Here is a 25,800-nt window from a genome sequence, read left to right as displayed (position 1 = left end):
ATGATTTTTCTGGCTAACACGGTACCACAATATTACCCTTTATTGCACATTGTATGAATTGTATAAACAAATATAGCAATTTCCATAATCACAGCCTGTCATATTATAGAATGCCATTTTGTTTCATTAGTGAAATCATTAGTTTACTTTACTATTTAGTCTATTTTACATTGTATTTTCTTCTAATATTGTTTACTGTACAGAATTCCACACAAATCCACATTATTGTTGAGTAAATGTTTGAATTAACATCTAGGTCATTTAATTGGAAGCACTTTAATGTTTTCCTGTACTTTCAATTAGTGCTTGCAAGAGTTAAATGATTCATTGTTACTGGTGACTTCATGCATTATGACCTCCCTCCAGAGACAAGATTTGTAAATTCTTTTCTGTATTAGTAAAATGCTATCTCATATTAAATGTGGATTAAAGGATTATCTTATGTGTCAGCAACTAATGGACCAAAGAGATTGTATAAGGAAATATTATCATACAGATTAGCCAAAATAAACTTCATGAGAAGGCATTTATTTCCCAGGAGCTGCGTTGTATGTCAAACATGAGTCTTAGCTATACACTAAGTGCTAGGAAAGAATTAACGCAGGGGCAGAGCTGCAGTGGCATGCAAAAATTTGGGCACCCCTGGTCAAAATTACTATTATTGTGGACAGTTAAAGGGAACCTGTCACCAGATTTGTCCCCTATAAGCTGCGGCCACAACCAGTAAGCCCATATATACAGCATTTTAGAATACTGTATATAAGAGCCTGAGCTGCTCTGTATAACTTAAAAAAACAGCTTTTATTATAAGCACCTGCGGGGCAGTCCAGTCCAATGGGAGTAGTAGGCCTTGGTCTGGCGCCTCCTATCTTCTTGCAATCGCTGACTTCTTTTTGTTTAAGACATATCCTATAATGATAATATAATAACATTTATTAATTTATATAGTGCTATTAATTCCACAGCGCTTTACATTCAATGACAACACTGTCCCCATTGGGGCTCACAATCTAGGTTCCCTATCTGTATGTCTTTGAAGTGTGGGAGGAAACCGGAGAACCCGGATTAAACCCATGCAAACACGGGGAGAACATACAAACTCCTTGAAGATGGTGTTATGGTGGGATTTGAATCCAGGACCCCAGCACTGCAAGACTGCAGGGCTAACCACTGACCTACATCATTCACACAGGGTGTGCAATTGCGCTCCTGTGCATAGACACTTCTCTCTGTTCTCTCTGCCCTGCTGCGGGCAGAGCAAAGTACTATAATGCACATGCGCGGGGAGAGGTCAAAGACCAGCTGCACATGCGCAGTGCAATACTTTGCTCTGCTTTCAGCAGGGCAGAGAGGAATGGAGGACTTTGTGTAGATGACGTAGGACACATCCACATGGAACAGGGAAGGAGGATGGCGATCGCGAGCAGAGAGACGTGAGCGTGTGCAGGAGCGCAATGGAAGGCTCTGAGTGGATGACGTAGGACACATCTGCTGGAATATGCTTAGTGTAGCAACTCCATTCCTGTCTATGTGTGTATAATTGTTAGGTTTGTGTGCTACTAATAAAGTTTGTACACAAAATAAGGGAGGTCACAGGAAGAGCATGTGACAGTATTCTGCATTCTTCCTTCCTGTGTTCTGTGAGAGGACGTTTGCTGCAGAAGCTCCAGATAAAGACACACAGAAATGATTACGTGTGCACTTACTAAGCTTCATATTTGTTCCTGATTGGTCCTGAATAAACCAACCATTGTTGTTGTAAATCCACTGCCAACAACATCATTCACACGAAGCAGGGAAGGAGGATCACAAGCAGAGAGGAGGCGCCGGACCAAGAGCAGCGACATCCATCGGACCTGATTGCCCTGCAGGGGAGTATAATAAGATGGTTTTTACGCTATACAGAGCGGTCTGGGCTCTTATATACAATATTCTAGGACGCTGTATATAAGGGCTCACTGCTGGTGGCAGCAGCTTATAGGGACAAATCTGGTGACAGGTTTCCTTTAAGCAAGTTGAAGATGAAGTGATCTCTAGGCATAAAGTTAAATATGACACATTTTAGTAATTTTGACCAGGGGTGCTCAAACTTTTGCATGCCACTGTAAGTGGGACTGCCAAGGCATGGTGTAGGTGGTGCCTATGAGATGCAGACATAGTAGAAAGTCCTTTGAAAGCGTGGTCAGAAATAATATCTTGCCCTGGGAAAAATAATGCCTAGCCATGCTGCTGATTAATGTAATAATTAAAATAATAGATGACCAAGGGCTTGATAGAGTATATATGAATAGACAACAGGAGGTTTGCAGAGGTACCGAGTCAATTACCTGCTATTATTTATATAAATGGCCACCAAGGCAGAGTCATTTAGTATAATGAAGCTTGGAATGAAAATAATACCAATGGTATAGTAATAGTATAATCATTGATTGAATATCCATTATTTTCTAATCTGATAACTCAGTTGATAAGTGATCATGTCATTTAGTGTAGTGTACAAATCAATGATAAATACATTATTGAACATTTTTCACCCTTCACTTCTCTACATTGTATGAAAGGAGCACATATAGGAGGGTGAGGGGGAACAACAGTATGTGGATGTGTACAGTAAACATGGAGCACATATAGGAGGGTGAGGGGAACAACAGTATGTGGATGTGTACAGTAAACATGGAGCACATATAGGAGGGTGAGGGGAACAACAGTATGTGGATGTGTACAGTAAACATGGAGCACATATAGGAGGGGGAGGGGGAACAACAGTATGTGGATGTGTACAGTAAACATGGAGCACATATAGGAGGGTGAGGGGGAACAACAGTATGTGGATGTGTACAGTAAACATGGAGCACATATAGGAGGGTGAGGGGGAACAACAGTATGTGGATGTGTACAGTAAACATGGAGCACATATAGGAGGGTGAGGGGAACAACAGTATGTGGATGTGTACAGTAAACATGGAGCACATATAGGAGGGGGAGGGGGAACAACAGTATGTGGATGTGTACAGTAAACATGGAGCACATATAGGAGGGTGAGGGGGAACAACAGTATGTGGATGTGTACAGTAAACATGGAGCACATATAGGAGGGTGAGGGGGAACAACAGTATGTGGATGTGTACAGTAAACATGGAGCACATATAGGAGGGTGAGGGGGAACAACAGTATGTGGATGTGTACAGTAAACATGGAGCACTTATAGGAGGTGAGGGGGAACAACAGTATGTGGATGTGTACAGTAAACATGGAGCACATATAGGAGGGTGAGGGGGAACAACAGTATGTGGATGTGTACAGTAAACATGGAGCACATATAGGAGGGTGAGGGGAACAACAGTATGTGGATGTGTACAGTAAACATGGAGCACATATAGGAGGGTGCGGGGAACAACAGTATGTGGATGTGTACAGTAAACATGGAGCCCATATAGGAGGGTGAGGGGGAACAACAGTATGTGGATGTGTACAGTAAACATGGAGCACATATAGGAGGTGAGGGGGAACAACAGTATGTGGATGTGTACAGTAAACATGGAGCACATATAGGAGGGGGAGGGGGAACAACAGTATGTGGATGTGTACAGTAAACATGGAGCACATATAGGAGGGTGAGGGGAACAACAGTATGTGGATGTGTACAGTAAACATGGAGCACATATAGGAGGGTGAGGGGGAACAACAGTATGTGGATGTGTACAGTAAACATGGAGCACATATAGGAGGGGGAGGGGGAACAACAGTATGTGGATGTGTACAGTAAACATGGAGCACATATAGGAGGGGGAGGGGGAACAACAGTATGTGGATGTGTACAGTAAACATGGAGCACATATAGGAGGGGGAGGGGGAACAACAGTATGTGGATGTGTACAGTAAACATGGAGCACATATAGGAGGGGGAGGGGGAACAACAGTATGTGGATGTGTACAGTAAACATGGAGCACATATAGGAGGGTGAGGGGAACAACAGTATGTGGATGTGTACAGTAAACATGGAGCACATATAGGAGGTGAGGGGGAACAACAGTATGTGGATGTGTACAGTAAACATGGAGCACATATAGGAGGGTGAGGGGAACAACAGTATGTGGATGTGTACAGTAAACATGGAGCACATATAGGAGGGTGAGGGGGAACAACAGTATCTGGATGTGTACAGTAAACATGGAGCACATATAGGAGGTGAGGGGGAACAACAGTATGTGGATGTGTACAGTAAACATGGAGCACATATAGGAGGGTGAGGGGGAACAACAGTATGTGGATGTGTACAGTAAACATGGAGCACATATAGGAGGGTGAGGGGAACAACAGTATGTGGATGTGTACAGTAAACATGGAGCACATATAGGAGGTGAGGGGGAACAACAGTATGTGGATGTGTACAGTAAACATGGAGCACATATAGGAGGGTGAGGGGAACAACAGTATGTGGATGTGTACAGTAAACATGGAGCACATATAGGAGGGTGAGGGGAACAACAGTATGTGGATGTGTACAGTAAATATGGAGCACATATAGGAGGGGGAGGGGGAACAACAGTATGTGGATGTGTACAGTAAACATGGAGCACATATAGGAGGTGAGGGGGAACAACAGTATGTGGATGTGTACAGTAAACATGGAGCACATATAGGAGGGGGAGGGGGAACAACAGTATGTGGATGTGTACAGTAAACATGGAGCACATATAGGAGGGTGAGGGGAACAACAGTATGTGGATGTGTACAGTAAACATGGAGCACATATAGGAGGGGGAGGGGGAACAACAGTATGTGGATGTGTACAGTAAACATGGAGCACATATAGGAGGTGAGGGGGAACAACAGTATGTTGATGTGTACAGTAAACATGGAGCACATATAGGAGGTGAGGGGGAACAACAGTATGTGGATGTGTACAGTAAACATGGAGCACATATAGGAGGGTGAGGGGGAACAATAGTATGTGGATGTGTACAGTAAACATGGAGCACATATAGGAGGGGGAGGGGGAACAACAGTATGTGGATGTGTACAGTAAACATGGAGCACATATAGGAGGGGGAGGGGGAACAACAGTATGTGGATGTGTACAGTAAACATGGAGCACATATAGGAGGGGGAGGGGGAACAACAGTATGTGGATGTGTACAGTAAACATGGAGCACACAATCTTATTCAGAAACACTAAAGCATGGGTCAATTCACAGGGGAAATAATATTCAGCCGTTGCCAGGCTTTAATCCTTACCTAGAATTCCACAGGTTAAATTTACCTAAATCTTTTTACAAATGGAATTTAAAATAGTAAATTACAATATTGAGTTTAATCTTTCTTCATTTATCCCTTGAATTGGACAGCTTTCTATAATGTATAAATGATATTACAGAATATGTGTAAAGCATCCCATAGCTCAAATACAATCTAAGGCCTCTTTCACACGTTCGTGCCTCCGGTACGTGTTTGGCAGTTTCCTCACGTACCGGAGACACGGGCACACATAGAACTATGTATTCCTTTGGTATTGGACACACGTATGTATTTTCCCACGGACCATGTGTCTGTTCCGTACTTACGTGTGTCCGTGTTTTTCTCAAGCCGACATGTCCGTTTTATCTCCGGCATCACGGGTGTCAGACGGAACGCAATCGGGTCACACGGAACACACACAGACCACACGGATGTGTTCGATGTGACACGCACCGGAGACAAGACATGTGTCTGTGCGAAAAAATAACCAAAACATTACTCACCTTCTCCTGCCCTGCTGTCTCTGCCGCTGCTGTCACTTGCAGCAGACCGCCGCTCATTATGCTCATTGCATATTCACTTCACTGCGTGTCGGAAGTAGCAGCAGCAGCGGGGAGTCGGCAGGACCGCAGACCGAAGATCAGCACCACGGACAGCAACGCCAGGGACAGGTGAGAAGAAAGTTCCCACTCTCCATGTATTATCACGGATAATACACGGAGAACACACGTAGGCCATGCACACAGCACACCGAGGGCAATACGCACCTTTGACACGTCCGTGAAACACGTGCGTGATTTTCACAGACGTGTAAAAGAGGCCTAATCCAAAGATGCAGAGGCAACAAGGGAAAGTATATAGTGAAACCTCATCAAAAGATCACTTCTTTCAAAGGAATCTGTCAGCAAGTTTTTACTATTCAATCTGAGAGCAACATAATTTAGGGGACGAGATCCTGAATCTAGGGATGTGTCATTTATTAGGCTCTGTGATATAGTTTCAATGCAATCAATTGTTTTTCAGCAGGAGATAATCACTACAGGATTAGGTTTCACATGCATGGTTGTCGATCTAATCTGTGTACCCCCACCACTGATTGCCATTTTGCTGATAATTCACAGTATACAAAGGAAGATGCTAGTCAGGGGTGTGGGCGGAGCTATATACAGCTCAGCTGTCTTAGCTCTGCCACATCAACAATAAATAAAACAGGGATTTTATCAAAACTACACCAAGCCTTACAGAAAGTGATACATCCCTAGAATCATGCTATCTTGCTCTATATTATGCTGCTGACAGATGACACAGCAAAAACCTGCTGACTGATTCCCTTTAAGATATCCCTGCAATTATAGCCCAGATTTTTCTGCGACAACTTGTGAAGCACCTTATATCCTCTATATCCTGGTCATCTTACTTAAAGACCATATGTTACTGTAATTATAGGTGCTCATCTAAGCTAAGAAGATATATTATTATTATATTATTGTTATTATTATTATTATTATTATTAATAATAATAATAATAAGATTTACCAGTACAAATGTCAAACAAACATACCGTAAGTCTGGGCTCCAAAATTGTGCACGTATGTCCAACAATATTATGTGTCTACAATATCCATTAACTAACACATAATTGCTAAGCAATGGGAAAAAAAATGAAGTAAAATAACCTCTTTTTCTGTTTTTCCACTGTAATTATGTTCCTTTAAAGCAGTATTTCCCAAACTGCAGTCCTCACGGCCCCCAACAGCTCATGTTTTCAGGATTTCCTTAGTATTGTGCAGGTGATGTCTTGATAATTATCACCTGTTCAATGCTATTGAAATCCTGAAAACATGAGCTACTGGGGCCGTGAGGACTGTTTTTTGGGAAACATTGCTTATAAGGAATTTATGATAGACTTAAGCCTGCTTTACACGGGACGACCGATCGTGCGATTTCACAATCGATCGTAACCGCCCCCGTCGTTTGTGCGTCACGGGCAATTAGTTGCCCGTGGCGCACAAAGTCGTGAAACCCGCGTCACATGTACTTACCTGCTGAGCGACCTCGCTGTGGGCGGCGAACATCCACTTCCTGAATGGGGAGGGACGTTCGGTGTCACAGCGATGTCACACAGCCGCCGGCCAATAGAAGCGAAGGGGCGGAGATGAGCGGGACGTAAACATCCCGCCCACCTACTTCACTCTGCATATCCGGCGGGAGCCGTGGGACGCAGGTAAGCAGAGTTCATCGCTCCCGGGGTGTCACACGGAGCGTCGTGTGCTGCCACGGGAACGATGAACAACCGGCACAAGTAAAAATAAACGATATTATGAAACTGAGTGACGAGTACACGACTCACGATTTGTGAGCGATACTGCGTCGCTCAGAGGTTTCACACGAGACGACGTCGTGTATGATGCCGGATGTGCGTCACGAAAACCGTGACCCCGACGATGCATCGCACGATCCATCGTCTCGTGTAAAGCACCCTTAAGAATAGATTTTTAATATATAGGTAGGAAGGTGGATGATTGGGTCGATGCTTGGTGTCAGACACTCACCAATCAGGTATTTGCTGCTCTAGTACATATGTGGTTGTTTAAGGTCTAGAAATTAAGTAAATACATCCTTCGATTAAAGAAACTCTGTCACCAGGTTTTTGCTACCTCATCTGAGAGCAGCATAATGTAGGGGCAGAGATCCTGATTCCAGCCATGTATCCCTTATGGTTATTGCCCAGCCAAACAAGAGAGACTATCGTAGCCAGTAAAAAGCCTTGTCAAGAAATGTAGCAGCCATTCTAAAGCCCTAAAATATTGACCAAATAATCCAGACAATAATGTGTGGTACAATTGCAGCACTGATGAAGATGAGGGTAGTAGTCTGGGAATAATCCGACACTCAATTGATAATGGAAGAGAGCTATAGGAGAGATGCAAGAAACAACAATGCTAGACAAATTGTGATCTACTAGACTTGCACAGCTCATGGTATTTTGGTGATTGCTTTTGTAGAGTTGTGTGGTAAATAAGGGGTGCTTTGACTTTGCTGCTAGAAACCAAAAGTGCCTAGCACAGATATTGCTAGTTAGACCACACAAAATAGATAATAAGGAACATGTGCTACTTGTTTACTTTACATCTTGAACAACATTTAAAAAATAAATAAATAAATAAATATTGGGAAGTAAGAATAGTTAAAAGTAGTGATGGGCAGACCCAGACTGTAAAAGTCTGGATCCACGTGGGTTCAAAAGTACCCGAGCATCGACCTCGAACCTGGAGTTTTCATGAACTGTGGGTAGTGATCTAGGTCTGGCAGCTTGGGTAATTTAAAAAAAATAATCGAAAAATAAAGAGAAAAGGGAAAAGCAGGCGCGTTCACATGCTGCTTTTTATAATTATTTAAATACATTTAAAATATGGCATGTGGTTCCCCCCAATCTTGATACTCAGATATGATAAGCTGACAGCTGGAAGCTGGTATTCTCAGGCTGGGTAAGCCCATGCTTATTTGCCCCCTCGCAGCCTAAAAATAGCAGCCTGTAGCCGCCCAGGATTGTTGTATCTATTAGATGCAACAATCCTGGAACTTTACCCGGCCATCCCAATTGACCTAGAGCAGTGGAAATCGTGTTAATAAGAGGTTAATAACAGCTCACAGTTGCCATTAAGCCCTAGATTAGTAATGGGAGGCATCCATTAGACCCCCATTACTAATCTGTAAGGGAAACAAAATAAACACAAACACAAAAAAAATCCTTTACTTGACATAAAATAAAAAAAAACCACTTTCTTTCACTCTTTTAATAACCCGCAAAACACCCCGATCCGTTGTAATCCACATGAGGTCCCATGACGATTTTGTGACGCCCTGGGCAAGCCAGGGCTCACAGGTCATAACACCACCACACCCTACACCCCAGTTAGGAACACCAAGGCTAACCTAAAATCCTTGTTGCCCTCCTCCAGGGGCTGATGTCCACACCAGGGGGTGGGCCAGGCGGTTGGCACCGCCCACCGAGGAGTTCACAGCCCTGGAGGCGGGAGAACCAGGCAGATCAGTTAGGGAGGTGAAACTAGAAGGAGGTGAAGTGGTAGAGGAGCTTGAGAGAAGGAGCAAAGAGTGACAGTTAAGACAGCCTGAAGTTGGTCCGGGTGTGTGCCCCGGACTGAGACAGCAAGGTCAGCAGACGGCGGTGACTGTCTGCAGGGGTGACTGCTTGGAGGTTGCTGGAAGGACCGCGGACGGGTGGTGGCCCGGCGGTACCGGAGCGGTATACGAAGAGCAGTCAGCACCAGTGGCAGGGGCCTTTCAGATCCCGGCAAGGCTAGGAGTCGCCGTGAATTTGCCAAATCCGTTAGTGAAGGGGACCTCTGGGTCTCCCAACAACCAAGTCCCGATTGAAGGCAACAGTCCAACCGTTACAGAGAGACACCACCACCGCCAGGGCACCAGTTTCTCAGGGCCAGCGCCTGCGGGCAAAGTAGGGCTCCTCCGGCCCATATCCAAGCCGGGGAGCGGGTTACCGGTGGGAACCCATCGCAACCATCATCATCTTAGGTGCAGGAAAAAGGGACCGTCACCGTCAACTACTGGGGAAAGCAAGTGCAGCCGTCCGTGGCTCGAGCCACCGAGCAGCAGCAGCAGGCCACAGCAGCTGCAGCGGCAGCCGGACCCGAGCAGTGGGAGAGCGCGGCGTCCCCTCCTCCACCCACGACAACTTGGCGTCACGAACAGGATCTTACCGCTCTGCCGTTGGGTAGAGGTGCACCTTGTGACCGCCGGAGGTATCCGGCCGGAAAATTTCAGAAGTCGCCATCTTTGGCGTGAAAAGTTCACGCTCGAGCATCTTCTCGAGTAGTAGAGGCGCGAAGGCCAAAACCCCGCCCCAATAGAGGAGGGGCCGAAAAGAGGCTAAGGGGGACGATATGGCGACTGGTCGCATGTAGCCACGGCTATAAAGGCAGAGATGCCAGGACTCTGCAGCAATACTGGGTTCCTGGAAGGCACGATTGCCAAGATGTACAACCCAACTCCCAACGAGGAAGCCCCCGCGCCCGGCACGGCGACGTGGTTGAGGGACCGGACCTTCCCGCTGAGTAACCGTCTGCAGGCCCACATGCAACTCCTCCTGGAGGAGTGGGAGACCGACATGGCGGACGTGGTGGCTGCTATGCGGAGCCGCGAGGTGGAAGAGGATTTAGAGGAGCAAGTAAGAGACCCACGCCCCTGTATTCTCGAGGGATCGGCCATTGAAGCTGAGGGGCCCGGCCTGCCTCCGCTCACCCTGCCTCTCGCCCTGCTACCTGCGTTAGCTGCTGCCGCCCCACCACTAGGCCCACTACCTGCCCAACCGGTAGCGATACCCTGCCAATCCGCCCCGGCGGACCAACCGGCTGCAGACACTTAGGACGTTCCCGAATCGTTCCCGGGGAACTGCGGCCCTGTAATGAAAATGTGCCAGAAGCTCCGGCAGTGATTGTGCCAGACCCCGAGCCCGGGACCGTGGCATGGATGAAAGCCCGGGTGATTCAATTCCACCAACGTCAGCAGGATCAGATCTTCAGGATCATGGAGCAGTGGACCAACGAGGTGGAGATGCTGATTGCAACTGCCCCAATGTACGGGGGGGGAATAGATGTAACAGAGTCGACTGGTGACCCACGTCCCTATGTCCTACCAGGACCGGCCGCTGCGGCTGAGGGGCCCGGCCTAGTCTCGGCCTATGCATCACCCTTGCCGTTACTTATGGGGCGCCTCAGTATGAACTCGCCTGATCTGTTGCTCCATGCTACCGCAGAAGGGTCTGAAGTGCTAGATGCTGGAGGCCAGGAGGCTGCGGCAGCTGGCGGTAACCCGCCTGACGCAGGAACAAGAGATGATGACTCCGGCCCCAGCCCCGGGTCCGCTGCTGAGTTTGAAGAGGCAAGTGAGCGTTCCCGCTATGTAGGAGACCCCGTGGTTTTCCATACCCCGCGTACCGGTGGAAATGGGTACCGGGTATCCCTGTCACAGCAGGCATGTCAGTGCATGTTTGATATGCTGGTGGCGGAGGATGGGTCCGCCTCAGCAGAAGAATCTGAGTAAGGCAGCGGAGCACCGTTGCACCGTCCCCGTCGGGACCAGAAAACATGTGTGTTAAAGTGTGTTTGAAAAAGTTTTGAAAGAGAAAATTGAAAGTGATCAACTGATGGAGTAACCAGATTATCTACCGTGATTTGAAAACCGGCCGTTGCCGGCACCGTTGTCCCCGTGGGGACCGCTTGAAAAGTTGTTTGCATAGGAACTCCTATGGACAAGCCCGTGAACTTGCAGGACAACCACAAACGTTAAGTGGGTTGTAAATAAATATGTTGTTACAGCTGACCGTAACCGCCTCCGGAGAGGCAGGTGGGAAGGACAGATCCCGCTCGGGTAACTTGTACTGGACTGAGGTCAAGGGGTGCTGCCTTTTGGGTTTGGGTTTTAGGGGCAGCATCAGGGCCAGGTTACTTGGGTGGGAGAGAGCGGCAGCTGCAACCGTTTAATGTTTAGCAACGTTTAAGTACCGAACCTCCCGATGTGGGATGATGTCATAACTTGTATTATGTTACCTTTTACATATTTTCCAGAAAATAAAACCGGTGTTTGACGGGCAGCCCACAGACGGTCTGCATTTTGCTAAGGGGGAATGTGACGCCCTGGGCAAGCCAGGGGTCACAGGTCATAACACCACCACACCCTACACCCCAGTTAGGAACACCAAGGCTAACCTAAAATCCTTGTTGCCCTCCTCCAGGGGCTGATGTCCACACCAGGGGGTGGGCCAGGTGGTTGGCTCCACCCACCGAGGAGTTCATAGCCCTGGAGGCGGGAGAACCAGGCAGATCAGTTAGGGAGGTGAAAGTAGAAGGAGGTGAAGTGGTAGAGGAGCTTGAGAGAAGGAGTAAAGAGTGACAGTTAAGAAAGCCTGAAGTTGGTCCGGGTGTGTGCCCCGGACTGAGACAGCAAGGTCAGCAGACGGCGGTGACTGTCTGCAGGGGTGACTGCTTGGAGGTTGCTGGAAGGACCGCGGACGGGTGGTGGCCCGGCGGTACCGGAGCGGTATATGAAGAGCAGTCAGCACCAGTGGCAGGGGCCTTTCGGATCCCGGCAAGGCTAGGAGTCGCCGTGAATTTGCCAAATCCGTTAGTGAAGGGGACCTCTGGGTCTCCCAACAACCAAGTCCCGATTGAAGGCAACAGTCCAACCATTACAGAGAGACACCGCCACCGCCAGGGCACCAGTTTCTCAGGGCCAGCGCCTGCGGGCAAAGTAGGGCTCCTCCGGCCCATATCCAAGCCGGGGAGCGGGTTACCGGTGGGAACCCATCGCAACCATCATCATCTTAGGTGCAGGAAAAAGGGACCGTCACCGTCAACTACTGGAGAAAGCAAGTGCAGCCGCCCGTGGGAACCGTCTTTCCAGCCGTGTGTTTTACCGAGAACTGTGTCATCGTCTCAGGCTGAGTGAGTACCACAGTGCCGCAAGGCACAGCGCTGCCCCCGCGTCCCTGCACCCCACCAAGCCCTGCATCACCCACCTCATCACTGGGCCCCGGGACAACCAACCCCCCTACCCACGGAGGGGAGGACTAACATCTAGCTGCTCCATACCATCACTCCCGGGATCCCCATACAGAGCAGCGGTGGTGTCAACAAATCACCACAACCGTGAGTGGCGTCACGGACAACTATCCCAAATCCCAATCCCCTTTCACTCACGGGCGAGGAGCGCCGCTCGAGTCCCCGGGATCTGGCCCATCGCTCGAGCCACCGAGCAGCAGCAGCAGGCCGCAGCAGCTGCAGCGGCAGCCGGACCCGAGCAGTGGGAGAGCGCGGCGTCCCCTCCTCCGCCCATGACAATTTCAGCTCTGCTACATCTGAAATCACAGCATGCAGGCTTAGAACATGATCCCCCGCTGTGAGCTTCAGGCAGAGAATTGTAGTGTGCCGGGGTTATCTTTTTTCTATCTTCAGGCAGAGAATGAGCCGCAGTGATCATTCAGGTTATTTCCAGTCACAGGTAAAGGTTCCCATCGTCCACCACCTATGACCGCAAATAACCTAAGCAATGTCACTGCTCATTATGTTGCTCATTCTCTGCCTGGGCTGTCACTTCAGATGTTGCAGAGCTGGAATAATTGTGGGACCTCTTGTAGATTACATCGGACCTGGATGGTTTGAGAGTTAATAAATGGGTGAAAGAGGATGTTCTTTCAAATAAAGGTTTTTTTCAGTGTTTGTCTTTATTTTTTTCACTTAAAGATTAGTAATAGGGGTCTAATAGGCGCCTCCTATTACTAATCTAGGGTTTAGTGGCAGCCAGGAGTTGTTATTAACCTCATATAGCAATCAGGATGAGCTGGGTGAAGTTCTGGAATTGTCGTATCTAATAGATGTGACAGTCCTCAGCAGCTACAGGCTGGGGGGCCCAATAAGCATGGGCCTCCCTAACCTGAGAATGCCAGCTCCTAGTTGTCAGCTTTATCATGACTGGGTATCAATATCAGGAGTGACAGCACACTGCTTTTTAAAAATTATTTATTTTATTTTTATTTTGATACACTGCCAAGATAAGCCTTGGGGCTGCAGCCTGTAGCTGTATGCTTTATCTGTGCTGGGTATCATGATTTGGGGAGACTCTATGCCAATATTTTTATTAATTTATTTTTACAGCAATAGAGATGCACACAGAGCACCTCTGATTGGTTGCAGTTAGACACACTGTCACACAGAGTGGGGACACTTCTGATTACAATAAATCACAGATGCAGGGACTGCTGGTGGTCGGGAAAGTAGTAAATATGTATGAAGGATAATGACGAGAAGCCCTGTAAGTAGTGTTACGGCCATGTAGGAGACTCGGTAAGTATAATGTGCCTGCTCCAATTCCCCTATCCCTTTTACCACAATTTTAAAGTGCCACATTTTGGTCCCCATAAACTTATATGGGGACCAGTGTCTAGCCAGATATCCGGGATCAATTCCGGGTCCGAACCATTTTTTTTTTGTTTTTAAACCCGGTTGGACCCACGAGTCTCATTAAATAGACTCTAGTATCTTTATTTTAGGCATTGTCAAGCTCTTTCTTTTATTTTACAAATGATGTGCAAATATAATGATGGTGTAAATTTAAAAATAGAAGACCTACTCAACTCTGGAAATCTCTTGCTGCTCCTTCATAATACTGCCCAGTTTCCCCTCTGATTTCCTTCCTTTCCTCTTCCAGCTTGGGTGCTTATGTGCCCAAAGTATCACCTCTGCTGCTAGTGATTGTGCTACAAAACCATGAACAAACAAGTTATTGTATTTGTGTATGAATAGACTACTGTCTCTCATTCAATGCAGGAACAAACAAAGGTAGGCTATTTCTAGACTTTATATAAATAAGCAAAGCTTTCACATTATGTCTATTATAACATTCATATTAAAGGATAGCTTCATTTTAAAGCTAGATGTTTCACTTCCAATTATCTTTCATCAGTAAATTTATGTTCCTTTAGGCCTACTTAGAAGCAGAAAATATTATTTGCAAAAATTATATCTGCTAATGATAAGCTCAAACGTTCTCCAATCGAGTAACGAGTATAATAAAAGTCAATGGGGAACTTGAGGATTTTCAGAAGACTCTCCCCAGAGGGCTGGGGGCAGGAAGATCACTGAAATGGATGGAAACAGCACTCAAATGAAATGGGAACTGCATGGTGAAGCTGTCTGGATGCATCTCTGACTCTCAGGTCACTGCTGAGAGCTAAATAAATTAATAATTTTTTAAAAAATGTCAGAGTCTACCCTATTTTTGATCAAAAGCCAAGATAAAGCAAAAAGCTTGGGACTGATATTATCAGGCTTGGAAAGTCCATGGTCATTTGGCCCCTCCCAGCCTTAAAACGCCAACTTACAGCTGCCCCAGAATTTGTGCATTACTTGAGATGCACCAATCTCAACTTCATTCTAATAACGAGGCTACATAGGTCGTACTACAGAATTGGTGGATGTTGTGTAAACACAATGGACTATGTCAGAGCTTGGAGGTTTATTTCATTAATAAATTGATGAACGAAAAACGGTGTCTTGTCTTTATATCTCTCTTTTTATGTCTTTCAGGCTTCCATTTGTGGAGTATGTCAGGTTTGTGGACTACTTCAGCTATGCTTGCTTTTTTATTTACTAAATTGATTAACCAGGACTAGAGTAGGGGTATGATTTTAAAATAAAGTATTTGTTTTTTTTATTTTATCTTACCGTGTTAGTAATGGGAATGTCTGATAGATGCCTCTCCATTACTAAGATCAGGGCTTGATGCCAGCTGACACTACACAGCTGACATCAATCCCCAAAAATATTACTCCAATTGCCACCAACCCAGGGCAATTAGTAAGAGCTGAGGTGAAGCACCAGAATTGGCACATCTAATGCGATGCTCCACTTTTGGGGCAGCTGTGCGTTGATTTTTTTAGGCTAGGTAGGGCCCAATAATCATAGACCTTGCCAGCCGCATAATATCAACCTGCAACTGTCTGTTTTACTTTGGGTGGTTATTAAGAATAGGGGTACCCCACATACATTTTTAATCTATTTTTTTTAACAAGAACAGTAAATTACAAAAGCAAGGTACATACTTGTAGATATCCATCAGATATATAACTAGTGTCTTGCATGTGTGTAGTATACTGTACTTGTTAATAAATAAGCCAGCATGCATACGTTACTGCTATTTACAGTCACCAGAGCTGCATTTGCTGATCATGGACTACAACAGAGAAGCTTTGTGGGAACGTTTTTGATAATAAATTGGTGAATGAGGGATAGAGTAGGGGAGTCATTTTATTTAAATAAACTATTCCTGTGTGTGTGTGTTTTTTTTTTAAGAACTGGGTTAGTAATGGTGGTGTCTGATAGGCACCTTTCTATTACTAATCCCTGGATTTAGTGGATTTGGTGCCAGCTGACATTACACAGCTGACATCAACCTCCTAAATTATTATTCTGATTGCCACCATACTAGGGCAATCTAGAAGAGCAGTTCAAAGCCCAGAATGGCTGCATCTTAGTCACCAATTATGGTGTGGATGTGTTCTGGTATTTTTAGGCTGGGAAGGGCAAAATAACCATGGACCTTCTCAGCCTGATAATATCAGTCCCCACCTGTCTTCTTTACCTTGGCTGGTTATGAAAAATAGGGGAAACCCAAGTAATTTTTAATAATTATTATTTATTTAGTTCCCAGCAGTGACCTGATTATCAGAAATGCATCCAGGCATCTTCCTCATGGTGTTTCCATCAATTTCAGCAATTTTCCAGTCACCACAGACTTCTTGTTAGGGTCTTCCAGAAATATGCTTGAGTTTCACATTGACTTCCATTATACTTGTTACGCGAGCATCTGACCTGCTCGATTCAAATACCGAGCACTCGAGCAATTTAGTGCTAGGTCATCACTAGTGAGATGCAGTTTTTTGGCCTCCAAACATGGTATGTATTATGATAGCTAAAGAGTTCAATTTTGGTCTTATCTGATCAGACTATATAATTTAAGTATTTTACAGGCTTTTTTAAATGTTGTTGAGCAAACTTTAAATGTTTTTGAACTTGCTTTTTGTTCAGCGATATAGACCTGTATGGTGAACATGCATATGTGACGCCCTGGCAAAACCAGGTGGTCACACAGTTTAGGCCCCCGCATAACACCTCTCCCACACAGGGTTAAACCAGCAGACAAAATACTAGTCGACCCCTCAGGGAAGGACAGACACACCAGTGGGCGGGACCAGGTGAAAGGAAAATGCCCACCTAGGGGTCTGGAGAGCCCGGGGCGGTTAAAACAGTCAGTTAGTTGGTGTTTGTAGTTCAAGTAGAGGAGTTTGAAGGTGGTAGTTGACAGGCGTCGGGGTTGGAGCCCCGGCATGCTGGCTAGGTGGCAGACAGTGGTGAGTACCAGCAGGAGACGGGAAGATGGCTGTCGGAGATCCAAAGTGGACCAGGGCAGGGTTGTAGCCCGCTGGTACCGACATCGGAGAACCGACCAGGAAAACCGTGCACAAAAGGTGGTACTAAAAACCTTGTGTGATTTGTTCAACCGTGAGTAACATCCCCGGCCTGACCGGATGTGCCAGCCCCTGCCGTTACCATCCCCTGCACAGAGACATTGGGCCCCAGGGTATCCATCCCTGCCCACGGAGGGGTTAACATCCAGCTGCTAGCCCATCGCCCCCGGGAGTCCCACAGCAGCAGCGGTGGTGCTACACCTCACCACACACCGTGGGTGGCGTCACAGACAGTTTTCAACAACACCCGTACAAATACGTCCCCATTTATTCGAAGTGACTGTGCGACCCCCGGGTCCGGTAGAGTCCCTCGAGCCATACCGCAAATCCAGATCCGAGCAGCACCGGCTGCTGCCGTTTGGGTGGCACACATACAGACCATGGAGGTTGAGTGCATTACTTACTGTATTTGTTTTCTTCATGTGTTCATTCTTTTTTACCAGTGTCATTTCTCAATATTACACAACTTAATTTATGGTCCATGGTTTGATTTCTTTGACTGTGTGGATTACAAGGTTTGTTACCAAAATCTAGTGAGAATTTCATGTCAATAGCACCTCTACAAATATAAATAAATTTGTGATGTGTTCAATATTTATTTGACCAACTGAAGATCTCTTAGGAGGGTTAATCTGTAGTGATGAGCGAGTACTAAAAAGCTCGGGTGCTCGAAGCTCGGGCCGAGCCTCCCAAGATACTCGTGTACTCGGTCCGAGCAACGAGCCCAATGTTATCCTATGGGAGACCCGAGTATTTTTGTGAAATGACCCCCCGGCAGCATGTAGAAACCCTAAAAATGTCACAAAAGTCTCAGAAGAGTGCTCAAATGACATGGCAACAGCATGGGGAAGACCCCTTGAAGCATTTATCACTCAAAAGTCACAGCTGTGAACAATTTTGTCCGCGTTTCACGCCATTTTTACGGACTCACCAGAAAACCTTCCAAAATGACCCCAAAATGATTTTTCATGGCAGAAATGTTAAGGGCACATACGCAATAGTGAGATAGAGCTGGTGTATGTTACTTTTTGAGATTAATACATGAAAGATTTTACGTGAAAACATTGTGTGGCACTCCGATGTCCCTGAGAAGAGACGTACATGAAGGCCTCTTGAGTCTAATGTGCCCATTTTGAGGAAGTGAGTCTTTGTAGTATTTTCCTTTGCCAGGGCAGTCCAAAATTGTGAGGTTCACCAATGCCCCTGCATACAGACGTGCATGAGGGCCTGTAAACCTGAAGTGCCCATTGTAAGGAAGTGGGTCTATTGTAGTATAGCCCTTAGGCAGGGCAGCCAAAAATTGGGAGGCTCCACATTGTCCCTGGATAGAGACGTGCATGATGGCCTGTAAACCTGAAGTGCCCATTGTAAGGAAGTGGGTCTATTTTAGTATAGCCCTTTGCCAGGGCAGCCAAAAATTGGGAGGCTCCACGTTGTCCCTGGATAGAGACGTGCATGATGGCCTGTAAACCTGAAGTGCCCATTGTAAGGAAGTGGGTCTATTGTAGTATAGCCCTTTGCCAGGGCAGCCAAAAATTGGGAGGCTCCACGTTGTCCCTGGGTAGAGACGTGCATGAGGGCCTCAAAACATTAAGTGTCCATTGTCAGGAAGTGGGTGTATTATAGTATAGCCCTTAGGCAGGGCAGCCAAAAATTGGGAGGCTCCACGTTGTCCCTGGGTAGAGGCGTGCATGAGGGCCTCAAAACATTAAGTGTCCATTGTCAGGAAGTGGGTGTATTATAGTATAGCCCTTAGGCAGGGCAGCCAAAAATTGGGAGGCTCCACGTTGTCCCTGGGTAGAGACGTGCATGAGGGCCTCAAAACATTAAGTGTTCATTGTCAGGAAGTGGGTGTATTATAGTATAGCCCTTAGGCAGGGCAGCCAAAAATTGGGAGGCTCCACGTTGTCCCTGGGTAGAGACGTGCATGAGGGCCTCAAAACATTAAGTGTCCATTGTCAGGAAGTGGGTGTATTATAGTATAGCCCTTAGGCAGGGCAGCCAAAAATTGGGAGGCTCCACGTTGTCCCTGGGTAGAGACGTGCATGAGGGCCTCAAAACATTGTTCCCATTGCAAAGGAGCGGGTCTCCTGTCGTTGTAATGTCCATTCTGCAAAGAATGGGCGAAAAAATTTACCACTGGGGGTATACCTGAAACAAAGGCCTAAGTATTGCAATTTGTAACGGTCATCATCATGGTGGCGCATGAGGAGAAGGAGGAGCAGTCCAGCGATTATCCAAAGTCCAGAAGTGTGTACCCATGGGTGAGTGGAGGTACATGGCAAACTTTAAATTCCGCTCTCATTTGCTGGTGGTGTGGTGAAGTCTGGCCCAATCCAACCCTTGTTCATCTTGATCAGAGTCAGCCTGTCAGCATTTTCAGTTGACAGGCGGGTGCGTTTATCTGTAATGATTCCACCTGCGGCACTAAAAACACGCTCTGACAAAACGCTAGCAGCAGGGCAGGCCAGGACTTCCAAGGCGTAGAGAGCCAATTCATGCCACGTGTCCAGCTTGGATACCCAATAATTGTAAGGCACAGAGGAATGTCGGAGTACAGTTGTTCGATCTGCAAGGTACTCCTTCAGCATCTGGGCAAACTTAGGATTTCTTGTGGCACTACCCCGCACCTCAGGGGCTGTGGTACGTGAGGGGCTGAGAAAACTGTCCCACATCTTAAAGACTGTTCCCCTACCTCTGGCGGATTGGACTTGTGCCTCTCTCGGCTGTACGCCTCGGTTGTCAACTGATTCCTGACCTATGCCGCTAGCGTTTTGTGAGGGGAATGCTTTGCCTACTTCCGTGACTATGGCCTTCCGAAACTGCTGCATTTTGGTTGACCTCTCCTCCACGGGAATAAGAGACAAAAAGTTCTCCTTGTAGCGTGGGTCTAACAGTGTTACCAACCAGTAATGATTGTCGGCCAAGATGTTCTTAACGCGAGGGTCACGAGACAGGCAGCTTACCATAAAGTCAGCCATGTGCGCCAGACTCTTAACAGCCAGGACTTCAGTAGCCTGACCAACAAGATGACTGAACATGCTGTCCTCCTCCTCCTCCTCCTCCTCCTCCTCATCTACCCTGTCCTCTGGCCAGCCACGCTGAACCGAGGATATGACTGGTGTGCATGTCATATCCTCAATTTGGCCGGAGAGTTGCTCCATGTCTTCATCCTCCTCCTCGTCATAGTCCTCCACTGCACGTTGTGATGAGACGAGGCTGGGCTGTGCGTTATCACCCACACCCACTACTGTTTCTTGCTGCAACTCATCGTGCTCCGCCTGCAATGCATCATGTTTGTTTTTCAGCAGAGACCGTTTTAGAAGGCAGAGTAGCGGTATGGTGACGCTAATAATGGCGTCATCACCACTCACCATCTTGGTGGAGTCCTCAAAGTTTTGGAGGATGGTACATAGGTCTGACATCCATCTCCACTCCTCAGGTGTTATGTGTGGAGTTTGACCCATTTCCCGACGGCTTAGGTGATGCAGGTACTCAACAACTGCCCTCTTCTGCTCACATATCCTGACCAACATGTGCAGAGTTGAATTCCAACGCGTGGGGACATCACACACCAGTCTGTGAGCCGGAAGATGCAAACGGCGCTGAAAGCCGGCAAGGCCGGCTGAAGCAGTAGGTGACTTTCGAAAATGTGCAGACAGGCGGCGAACTTTTACCAGCAGATCAGACAGCTCTGGGTATGACTTTAGAAACCGCTGAACCACGAGGTTGAGCACATGGGCCACGCATGGAACATGTGTCAGCTGGCCTCGCCTCAAAGCCGCCACCAGGTTCCGGCCATTGTCACACACGACCTTTCCTGGCTTTAGGTTCAGAGGTGTGAGCCAGTGATCTGCCTGCTGTTTCAGAGCTGTCCACAGCTCTTCTGCATTGTGGGGTTTGTCACCTATGCAGATTAGCTTCAGCACAGCCTGTTGCCGCTTTGCCGAGGCAGTGCTGCAGTGCTTCCAGCTTGTGACTGGTGTGGAGGGTACAGTGGATGAGGATGCGCAGGAGGAGGAGGAGGCTGAAGAGCATGACATTCCGGAGCTGTAGAGTGTGGGTGAAACACTGACTGAGGTAGGGCCTGCAAACCTTGGTGTGGGAAGGACGTGTTCCGTCCCTCGCTCAGACTGGGTCCCAGCTTCCACAATATTAACCCAGTGTGCCGTCAACGAGATGTAGCAGCCTTGCCCACAAGCACTTGTCCACGTGTCTGTGGTTAGGTGGACCTTGGGTGAAACAGCGTTGTTCAGGGCACGTGTGATGTTTTGTGACACGTGGTTATGCAACGCGGGGACGGCACACCGGGAGAAATAGTGGCGGCTGGGGACCGAGTAACGTGGGACAGCTGCCGCCATCAGGTCACGGAATGCTTCTGTCTCCACCAGCCTAAAAGGCAACATTTCCAGCGCAAGCAGTCGCGAAATGTTAGCATTTAGAACTGTGGCATGTGGGGTGTTGGCAGTGTATTTGCGCCTGCGTTCAAAGGTTTGCTGAATGGATAACTGAACGCTGCGCTGGGACAAGGACGTGCTTGATGATGGTGTTCTTTCTGCGTAGGCAACTGCAGGTGCAGGAGTGGAGGAGGCTTGTTCGCAGGCAGCATGGACAGGGGATTGGCTCGCATGCACAACCAGCGAAGACGTAGCAGTGACATCAGCAAGCACTGCTCCTCGACTCTGTTGTACTTCCCACAAAGTCGGGTGCTTGGCTGACATGTGCCTGATCATGCTGGTGGTGGTCAGGCTGCTAGTTTTGGTACCCCTGCTGATGCTGGCACGGCAGGTGTTGCAAATGGCCTTTTTTGAATCATCTGGATCCAACTTAAAAAACTGCCAGACTCGGGAAGACCTAACATTTGTACAGGCACCTTGTGTCGTCGTGTTGTTCCGGGGAACGGTTGCCTGACTTCTGCCTGGGGCCACCACCCTGCTTCTTACTGCCTGTTGTGATGCTACGCCTCCCTCCCCCTGTGCACTGCTGTCCTCGCTCTGCATATCCTCCTGCCAGGTTGGGTCAGTTACTGGATCATCCACCACGTCGTCTTCCTCTTCCGCACCCTGCTCCTCCTCCTGACTTGCTGACAATTGTGTCTCATCATCGTCCACCACTTGTTGAGACACGTTGCCAACTTCGTGAGAACGTGGCTGCTCAAATATTTGGCCATCTGTACAGACGATCTCCTCATGACCCACTTCAATATGAGCTGGCGAGAGGCCAGAATGTGTGAATGGAAACGTGAACAGCTCTTCCGAGTGTCCAAGTGTGGGATCATTAATGTCCGAGGACGTGTACTCGGCCTGGTGGTAGGAAGGAGGATCAGGTTCTGAAAGGTGCGGTGCAGTATCACGGCTACTGACACTTGACCGTGTGGAAGACAGAGTGTTTGTGGTGGTGCCAATCTGACTGGAAGCATTATCTGCTATCCAACTAACAACCTGTTGACACTGGTCTTGGTTCAAGAGCGGTGTACTGCTGCGGTCCCCAAGAATTTGGGACAGGACGTGCGAGCGACTAGATGTGGCCCTTTGTTGTGGCGAAATTAGAGCTTGCCCACGACCTCGGCCTCTGCCTGCACCACCATCACGTCCACTTCCTTGTTCCTTGCCAATGCCCTTGCGCATTTTGCAATGCTGTGCACTGCTGACGTGTATATTCACTACTTGTGCGTTATATCAAAGTTTCTGGAAATTGCACACAAGTGCACCTGTACGCTGCCACCAACAGGCACACACGTGCGGTTTTAAAAACCAAGCACGGACGCAATAAGAACCTAACAGGTTTTTTTGGGGAGCGACAATTACAGACAAGTCAGACACTATCTGGACTGTTTTACACTGTGTACACCAGCCCCAGATATGATGAAGGCTGGTATACGGTCACCACTACCCTGCCTGCCTGCCTGCCTGTATACTGGTACAATAGTCCTGACAAGGACTCTTTTGGTCACTAGCCTGTATTCAGACCTGGCTATACCCTGCCTGTATATAGCAACAATAGTCCTGAGAAGGACTCTTCTACTGTACTCCGACCTGGCTATACCCTGCCTGCCTGTATACAACTAGAATAGTCCTGAGAAGGACTTTTGGTCACACTGTTTGCAGCCCTGCAACTGAAAAAGCTATAAAGGGCCGCAAAGCTTTCCCTGAATCAGCGACACTCTCCCTGCACTGACAGTCTGGATAGCTGTGAGCAGAGCACAGCGCGCCGGCCGATATAAAGGCTCGGTCACGCTGTGCAGGCCGGCCAATCACTGCAATTCCACAACTAACAGGGCTGTGGCATTGCAGTGGTCTGCCAGCCAATCCCTGCATGAGGGCTGGCTCTCAAAAGAGCGCCAACATGCAGAAATGAAGACCACGAGTACAGCACGAGTATCGCGAGATTACTCGGTCCCCGCCGAGCAGCCCGAGTACAGCGATACTCGTGCGAGTACCGAGTAGTTACAAGCATGCTCGCTCATCACTATTAATCTGTTAATCCTACTGAAAGATTCCCTTTAAATTTGACTACATAAACAGGTGTGTCAAATCAAATCTTCACAGTTAAATGATTTAGTTGTTTTTTTTTTACTTTTTTTTTGATAAATAAATTAAATCCTCTTGGCTAAAATAGAAAACATTGCGAGGTACTTACATGCCTAGGAAGACAAATGCAGCAAGGCAACAGCCCACATTATTATTGAATCACGTATGCTTTTTAAAATGTACACGTCAAACAATTAATTATGCAAAAAGTAAAAAGTGTGCATTTTTTTAATAGAAATATTTGTTTCTTTCTTATACATTTCCCCTCCATAACAGAAGGCTGTAACCAAAAATTAGTACATAATTGGAAAACAAATTGCACTTGTCTGCGTATTGTTGTGGAGTGTACAGCTGCAAAATTAGACAAACAGATATCCAAAAATAAATATATGTTATAAATAGTGATGAGCAAATATATTCGGCACTATTTGTTACTCGGATGAATGTTAAGGTATTCAGGATATTTGTTACTCATTGATTATTTTGTTATTCGATATATTTGATATTTAGCAACTAAACATTGCCTGCTAATGACAGTAATGCCGTAGCCATCTTAGTTACTGGCATTACTGTGATTGGCAGGTGTAGTGAAAAAAAAAATGGGGTGTGATCCCCCTCCTATTTGTGAAAACCAGGGCAGATAAAGCAGACGGCTAGGGACTGGGAAGGTCATATGGTTATTGGGCCCTCCCCAGCCTAAAAATAGCCCGTAGCCAACCCATATTTGGCTCATCCAATTGTAGCACTTTACCCGGTTTATCCCAATTGCACTGTTGCTGTAACTTTTCGGGCTAATATATGGGATTCATGTCAGCTGTGATTTGTAAAATATCACAGCTGCCATCATACACTGAGATGGTAATGGAGAGGTATAAGAACACCATTAGGAAACCTGTAAGTAAAACGAAATAAAACACAAACACACAAAAATCTTTTCTTTTAAATAAAAAAAAATCCACACCCTTTTCACCAATTTATTAATCTCAAAAACACTCCCACAGGTGCTACGTAATTCACTCGACATCCCACAACAAGGAAGGGAGAATTGAGTGGAAAATGTGTTTCAAGATGTCCCCCGAACACTGTGTTAAAATGGCAACTGCTTGTGTCACAGCGACTATGGGGAAGACCACCCATCTTAAGAGTGGAGGGAGCAGAAGAGCAAAAAGAGATGTCCATCTCACTACTGCACTACCCTGGAGAAGTGGATGCCTGGTCACCAGAGACCAACCCAATGTGGGAGGTGTGCGCTTGCGGAGGTACAATGCAAAAGAAAGTCCTGCCCACCCGGAGGTTTTGGAAGCTAACTAAAGGTGTGGCGAGGTCAGAGACAACAGGAGTAAGAGAGGAGATGCCTGTCACTTCACTGACATAGCCCCCAACCGCGTTACAATTTCACTACTTAAATCATTCTTTTAAATCTGATTTGCTCTGTACCTGGGACTGGTATATTAGCCTCAGTTATCTGTGGAAATGCAACTTCTTACCTGGATTGCAGAGCGTCTAAGACCAAGAAGCTCCTGCTCACTTAATAGACCCATCAGTCACATGAACTTTGGGTCTAGAAGAAGAATCAACATTAGGATTTGATATTACTGTATACACAGCACTTGCTCAGTAATTTGGACGTCACTGCAGAGTAGAATGCGAACCATGCAGACAATTAAAGTCTATGTGCAGTCCACAACTAGTTAAAGGAAACCTGTCAGGTCCTATATGTGCCCAAAACCACGAGCAGTTCTGGGTGCATATTGTTAATTCCTGCCTAACCCTCCCTGTATACACTAGCATAGATAAAGAGATCTTTAGAAAAAGTAGTTAGCATTAGTTCCCCGGCCAGTCCCTCACATTAGCATGTTAGCATGCTCCTGTGGGCGTGCTATAATGCTAATGAATACGCAGCGTCACACGGTGATCTCACTCACTTCTCCGCCGCCATCACCGCCCAACTCTGGATTTCGGCTCAGTGT

General features: G+C 47.0%; 1 long non-coding RNA gene across 1 annotated transcript in view; it reads left to right on the top strand.

Moving 5' to 3' along the window:
* LOC142248668 (uncharacterized) overlaps positions 1-25,800 on the top strand; it is a 543,001-nt gene that overhangs the window by 31,663 nt on the left and 485,538 nt on the right. The window lies entirely within an intron of this gene.

This window comes from Anomaloglossus baeobatrachus, chromosome 1 (genome assembly GCF_048569485.1).
Source record: "Anomaloglossus baeobatrachus isolate aAnoBae1 chromosome 1, aAnoBae1.hap1, whole genome shotgun sequence".
NCBI lineage: Eukaryota > Metazoa > Chordata > Amphibia > Anura > Aromobatidae > Anomaloglossus > Anomaloglossus baeobatrachus.
This window is presented reverse-complemented; position numbering and strand designations above follow the sequence as displayed.